This window comes from Sinohyriopsis cumingii, chromosome 12, assembly GCF_028554795.1.
Source record: "Sinohyriopsis cumingii isolate HCF-2022 chromosome 12, ASM2855479v2, whole genome shotgun sequence".
Lineage (NCBI taxonomy): Eukaryota > Metazoa > Mollusca > Bivalvia > Unionida > Unionidae > Sinohyriopsis > Sinohyriopsis cumingii.
The window spans coordinates 69,885,380-69,893,358 of NC_142972.1; the positions used below are offsets into that span (position 1 = coordinate 69,885,380).

General features: G+C 34.4%; 1 non-coding gene across 1 annotated transcript; it reads right to left on the reverse strand.

Moving 5' to 3' along the window:
- Positions 1 to 424: 424 nt before the first annotated feature.
- Positions 425 to 497, reverse strand: Trnav-uac (transfer RNA valine (anticodon UAC)). The gene has a single exon. It is a non-coding gene; the product is annotated as a tRNA-Val (tRNA).
- Positions 498 to 7,979: the final 7,482 nt, after the last annotated feature.

Genomic DNA, 7,979 nt, shown 5'->3' on the forward strand with positions numbered 1-7,979 from the left:
AAGAAATGAAATAAGAATAAAAGAAACTAAATGAGAATAAATGAAAAAAATAAATAAATAGATAAGTAAATAATAAATAAATAAATGAATTATTAATAAATAAAACACGTACATAAATAGATATTTAAATAAATAATATATCAATAATAAATAAAAAATTAAAACTAAATAACAAATAAATAATACATTAAACATTTATTTTTTTATCATGAATAAATACATAATAAACAGTTTTCAGATAATGATTAATAATTAATGCATACTAAATAATAAATAAATAAATAAATAAATCAACGTTGTCTTTTTGTTTCTTGTTGTTTAACGTTTGTAAGTATAATAAAATAATAAATTCTGCTGTCGTTGTTTGAAAATAAGTTGTTTATTGTTATTATTAATATGTGACCTACGCATCAAAAGTATAATGTAGGTCCACTGGGGATTGAACCCAGGACCTCCTGCGAGTAAAGCAGACGTGATAACCACTACACCATGGAACTCCTTGCTTTAATGCTCTCATGGGATGGTAAATATATATTGGTAGATCCTGATAAGACCAGATTCAGAATACCTTAATATAACGCCCTCGGGTTATCTCGCAAAATCTCGAACTTCCAAAACGATGCATTCACTGGTAAGAGAACAATCAAAATGTCAGAACTTAGCCTGGAGGATTTACATTGTTTAAAACGTCAAAGAATTAAAAGAAAACTTCAATCTGTTTAGAGTCAGCAGACAAATGGCTATGATAGTGTCGCGTACGTACACCCTAATTTGCAGGAAAAGTATGCATCATAGTTGTAAAAAAGAATGATTTTATTTTAAATTAAAATAATAAAATAAATTGAATAAATTGACTTTAAATTAAACGAACAAAGCTATAGAATATTGTAGTTTCTTTAAATTAACTAACAATACAATAGAATAATATTATACCGAAACTATCCAATAATGTTAAGTTAATTAAAATACCAAAAAACAATCGAATACTGTTTTAAAATTTAAATGTCAAAACTATAGGAAAATTTTTTTTTTAAAATTAAAATTGTTTAGACAATTGTCAGACTTAGATCCAGGATACTGAAAATCGGTTTATGTAGACATTTTCAGGGTTTTGAAACTAACATTATTACATTGGAGACTAGTAGATATCACTAAGGACGAAAGTTGGTCTTAGTCCAGTGGGACTAAGGGGAAATTGGATATTAATTTAAGTTCAACAGAAAGGGTGGGAGGTGAGGTCTGCTGTCTTCTGAATTTGCAAGAAGTGTTTTTTTTTCCCCATTGCATTTAGTTAAAGTTTATTTAAATTCCATACCTGAAACATTGCTTTGATAGCAAAACTGTCTATACCTCTAAACATGCATTAATAGCTAAATTGTATATGCCACTAAACACGCTTGATAGATAAACTGTATATACCTCTAAAAGATGATTTGATGCATATTACTAAAGCTTCAAAGAGCTTGTTTAATTGGCTTGGTGCAAAAGAAGATAAAATACATTCTTAAAAATGTTTTTAGTATAAAATCAATTTCAATGAGATATTTTTATTTTGCTTGTCTATGTATGTTATTTTTTATAAATCTACTGGGGGAAATAGCATTGACGCCCGCAAAAAGGGGAAATTGTCCCCACCCCCTGGATTTCATCGCGAAAGAAGATTTGGCCTACATCCGTAAAACTTAATTGCTGATCACTATAAGTTTGCCTCCTCACCCAAAAAATAATTCTGCGATCGCCCTTGCATGAATATTATTGTTATTATTTATTATTATTATTATTACTATTATCATTATTATTATTATTATTTTGAATGCTCATATTTTTTATCAACATTAAAGTACATGTACACGATTTCATGATATTATTCAGACTTTCCAACTCCGATCTCCACTTCCAAGTAAATATATAGAACATTCATCAAGCAGTGATAGTCCCGTTTTGAGTTTTAGCGTCCGATATCAGGAGCGGCAACTTGTCCGTAAAGGGTATTGTGAAAGGGGTCCATTGTAAATTCAGATTTGTTAAATTTCTCATTAAAGAGTAGCAAAATCCAAAGCTACTACAACTTTCTAACATCAAATGTAAATACGTCACTGCATTACAGTTGAAAATTTTATCAAGGCAATCACACGCACTTTCTTCTGACTGGTTTCGTCTCAGGTACCGTTATACACATCCTCTGTATGATGAACTTAAAATAGTGTCTCCGTCTGGAGGCGATGTTTGTCGGAAAGCGGACAAGGAAATAGCCAAGATGGATTTGAAGAAAAGAAACAATTTTAAAACATTTTTTACATTATATTTTAAGTTATCAAACTCACAATAAACACAACATCGATCAGTTAGGAATTTTGTTCATAAAATTGTTCAATTTTGGTGTTATTTGCCTCATTTTCTAACAGTCATACAATGTCACAGCCTGGAGCTCAAAATACAAATTCTTCTTAGCCTAGTACCTTAGCGTCCTATGATGCTCCGATAAGGCAATTTCAGTACAACTCTACGGAAAAATGATATTTATTTTCAATGGAATTTTCACGTAATATTTTGTATGACGTATATTTTTTTGTCTGTATTGGACACGAGTTTATCTTGAGTTTCCCAACACTATTGAATTCCATGCATGAAATATTAATAGAAATACAACAAGCCGTTATATGCAGCGGCTTTTCTTTTTTAATTTAGTTATGATATTGATAGCGTGCTACCTTGGCCTCCCATAATGTTCCGCTCACGAGGTCAGGCACGCACAGATGAATGGCTGATAAAAGTGGAAAAATTCAAGATGGCGAAAGTAACACGTAAAAGTGTTGGCAATAAAGGAATAACATTGAGACGGTTATTTCCAGCTATATCGCCACCAGCTTTTTCGTTGTATTAGTCACAACTATACCAGTTAAAGTAATACTGAGTGTTTGATGAGTCACTATGGAGTACTGTCATTTTTAGCCATTATGTGTGAGTTGATGGGGAATTGGTATGGTGAGAAATTCCGGAAATATATGGATGTACTTTTTGCGAGCCTGTGTGTGAAGAATAGAAGCCTTATTTAAATGAAAGTTTCGTGGATTATGTCTTACCTTTATTTTACATAATGTTTCAATATTTTCTAATTTACCGAATGTTTTGGTCATGAAGCATTCTTGTATTTTGAAATGCAATGTTAGAACAGATAATGGGGTCGGCCTGGGTAGGATTTGTTTGGTAATGAAGTAGATACCCATTTAAGGAATGCAATTTTTGGAGCTTTACACTTTTGACGTTTGTATCTATCCTGCTTAGAATATTAATAGTTTGCTATTTACGATATGATAGCCACGACTGGGAATCTGTATATGTCAAATATTAATATTGGTTCTATTTGAAAAATATGCTCAGAAAATAGATTTATATCTGAAATCGCTGAATAATTTGACATAGGAATCATTAGATTTATGAAGCGTTTACTTGAGCAATGTTATCATGAAAAGGTGTGCTCTCTTCTAAGGTAGATGCTAGATTTTCCTGGTCGCTGTTAAACGTTGACGATCTAAAGAGATTTTTTTCCTCACATAACTCATCTTGGATATCAAAAATATTTTCCTTTCTAATTTAGTCAGGCATTTATGACATATTTGCCTCAGATTATAGATTACTTGTTGTAAAGCATTATTAACAATTTTAAGCTTCTGTTTAATTGTACATTGAAATGTGTAACTGGTCAAATATGAAGGAATCTTACAGTTGCCTATGACCTATCAGAACTGCTGCTGTAAGTGTGACAATAAAAGGTTGTTTCACAATGGTACTCGTGCAGCTCTAAGAATTGTTAAAGACGTACAACTAGTATCTAACGCTCAGTTTACTGGCTTGGATGTGGCCTACTGCTGTTAGAATATTGAGCTTGTCGTTTTGGAGCTATTGCTAAACACACACACACACACACACACACACATACACACACAAACACACACACACACACACACACACACACACACACATATATATGGTGCCTGTCAATGAATCATTCCTGACAAATTGATTATTTTATCGTCATAGTGATTTTGAAGTTTCAGTTTAAGATTATCTAAATCAATTTAGATGAATCAATTGCACAGTTTGAAGATGAGATAATTCACCTGTTTAAACAGATTGGCTTCCATTGTGTTATGATGCAGTGCAAAAGATTCGAAGAAAGTAATCTCTAAAAATGTTTGCGAATCAGCTACAGGAGAAAATCTCAGTGACCATAGGGACCACAAGTTATTAATTGATGAACACCAAAAGCACACATAAATTAATACTGTACATGTATGCGTTAACACATTTTGCTTTCATAACCATTGTATTTAGCGTTATTTGAGAATACAGTACATGGTACCGATCATGCGTTAGAGAATGCATGTATGTATGTATGTATGTATGTATGTATGTATGTATGAATGGATGTATGGATGTATCTATGTATGTATGTATGTATACACCATCTATATCCTAATATACCATAATATATATTAAGATTTTGTGCCTACTTTTAGCGATAAATACAGACATATTTAGTGTGCGCTTTTGAGTCAGTATAATGTATCGGCTTAAATTCCAATAATCACGCACCTTTCATGTATTGATCGTGTTTATGTCACAGATTGACGATACGAAAGACATTCATGCCGTGTGTGTGTGTGTGTGTGTGTGTGTGTGTGTGTGTGTGTGTGTGTACATAGTCTGCACTGATGAACATTTCTCAGAGTATGTGTATCAACTCCGTTAAATACAACTAAAATGTTACATTTATCTCTTATCACTTTAGGTATTTGTGTATATCGTTGAGTGACATAAATTTTATCCGTATTTTTATGTCTGCCTCTGGAAAATATTCTAGCTGGACTTGATTGTTTATCCAGCATCACATCACCGTATACTACGAGATTATTATCAAATCAATCTAATTCATCAATTGTCAACACTCAGCGCTTCATCAATATCGGTTATAATATTAATAATGTCGTCACCATCTTCATTTAACAATTTTGCATTTTCATTAAAATCTTTAAGTACATCATAACATCTCTTATCATCGACTAATGGTGCAACTAAATACAACTTGTCCCACTTTAACCATCTCATTATAAGATTAAGCAGTCATTGCGTTTTACCGGACCCAGATTGACCTATTATAATCATTCTGATAGAATAAGGTAATGCTGAAATATGTTTTAGTGCCTCTTGCTTTCGTGTCGCTGAGAATCAATTACATCCATATTATAAATATACATGAATCTATATTGTTTACGTTGTAGAGTTAAAACTGCAACCACTTATTTGGCCACTGTTACAACAAAAAAATGGAAAAAATAGAATATGGTAGAAAATGTGCAATAAGTAACAGAATATTTTTTCGTTTTTACCTAAAATTCAACGTAAAGATAATAATAAATAATAATAAAGAGGACTTTGTATAGCGCCTAATCTTTAGAAGCTCTAAGCTCTTTACAACATTAGACAACACCTATAAGATAAAAAACATATAATAATATTATTACAAAAACAAACACCGTGAAATTAGAAAAACATTAAAAAATCAAAAACATGCTGAGAATATTTCAAGTAGGAAACATTATTAGGTCTTTAAGTTTGTTCTTGCAGTCGAAATAAGTGAGTTTTGAGAGCCCTCTTGAATGTGATCACTGTGTCTTTGTGTCTAAGTTCAGTGGGCAATACATTCCACGTTGCTGGGCCCTGGTATGCAAAAGAACGCTGTCCATATGACTTTGTTTTCATAGTGGGAATAATGAGTATACGATTGTCAGAAGAGGAACGTAAGTATCTTGCTGGTGTGTACACATGGGTGAGGTCGGATAGGTATGTTGTACTAGAGTCCGACAGTGAAACGTAGCACAGAGAACAAATTTTGTGTTTGGTTCTGGATCGAATGGATAGCCAGTTTAGGGTACAGAGCAGCGGGGAGGTGTGCTCTGATCGTGATACTCTAAGTATGATCCGAGCAGCTGTGTTTTGAACTTTTTGAAGTTTCTTGAGTAGATATTGAGATGAACCAGACAGAATTGAGTTCCAATTGTCCACTATTGAAACTACTAATGAACACATAAGTGTTTTAGTGGCATCAACTGAAAGATATTTGCGAACTGAGCTGATGCGTCTCAACTCAAAATATGCAGCCTTGCATATGTTCATGACATGTTGGTGCAATGTGAGAGTACTGTCCAGAGTAACACCTAGGTTTCGTACTGATTGTGTGAATTTAATGTTGGCCTTGCTGATATTTATTGTTTGAGGTCAAGGATGTGAATGAGAAAGTCTTTTTGTTGTGATCAGAATGGCCTCAGTTTTATCATCATTCATCTGCAGCTTGTTACATGTCATCCATGATTTCACATCAGAAATGCACCTCTCTATACCTTGGATGGTAGCATCAACTTCAGTTGGATGGCTAGATTTGTACATTTTGGTGTCATCAGCGTACAATTGGAGAGACACTGGATGATGATCTATGACACTTGAGAGCGACTGAGTGTACAGAATGAAGAGAACAGGTCCAAGAACAGACCAATGTGGAACACCACAACATAGATCAACTGGGCTGGAGTGTATCCCATTTGCAGATACAATTTGTGTCCTGTTGACCAAGTATGAATTGAACCACGGTAAGGCTGTATCATGAATGCCAAATGCATGCTGGAGACGGTGAAGTAATATAGCATGGTCTATTGTGTCAAATGCTGCAGACAAATCAAGGAGGGTGAGGACTGTAATCTTTCCGCTATCCAAAGCAGAGAGAATGTCATTAACCACTTTTAGAAGAGTAGTTTCAGTACTGTGGCAAGTGCAACATGCAGATTGCACATTGCTAAAAAGACTGTTTGAATTTAGATGAGATACAAGCTGGGATAGAACAACCTTTTCTAAGATTTTTGATATGACTGGGAGATTAGAAACTGGGCGGTAGTTCTTCAAATCGTTATGGTCTAGTGTTGGTTTCTTCAGCAGAGGCTTTAGAATGGCAGTTTTGAAAAATGATGGGAATTCCCCGGATGAGAGAGAGGTATTAATAACATCAGTTAGTGAAGGCAATAATGGCTCTAAGCACTCAAGCAGCAAAATGGACTGACCTTTGCTCAAGTGTGAGTGTGGCTTGGACTAGTTCAAACGATGTGTGGTCGAAATTGAATGTTGTGGTGTAGTTAAGACGTTTTATCATGGAGTTCTTTGTGATGACAGCAATTCCACCTCCGCGAGAATTACGAGGGAACGACTTGATGGAGTAAGAGTGGGTGTTAGATCCGCACACTTGGGCTCATCTTTAACCATTCATATGGAGACAATTCAACAAAAGCTGTCAAAATTTTCAGGAACTCCTTGGGCTAAATACCCAGGAGAAAAACGCATTCTGCTGCTGCAAAATGGTTAGCACGACAGGCAATATGGCAAATTGTTATACCACCACCTAAACTAAATCAGCATGCACGTTTTGATGTCAGCACTCCTAAGGAAGTTCATCAAGCAGATATTCTATTTTTACCACACGATACTATCAAAACTTGGGAGACGTCAATTAACATACAAATACGCGTTGACTGTCGTTGACTTTGCATGTAGATATAAGGAAGCAGATCCATTATCAGCTAAAACAGCTGCTGAAGTTGTAGCTGCTTTGAACGAATTTATCAACGAGGACCCTTACGATGGCCACAACTATTACAGGTTGATCCTGGCAAGGAATTTCCTGGTGCAGTATCATCTCTGATGAAAAAACATAATGTCGAACATAATAGACAAGAACATACCATAATTAGACGAGGACATACAGCAATTCATCGTGATCAGGCAATTGTTGAACGATTTAATTGAACACTTGCTGAGCGGTTATTTGGATATCAGTATGCGAAGGAAGTAATTCACGATACGAGAGTAGACGAGGACATACCGCAATTCATCGTGATCAGGCAATTGTTGAACGATTTAATTGAACACTTGCT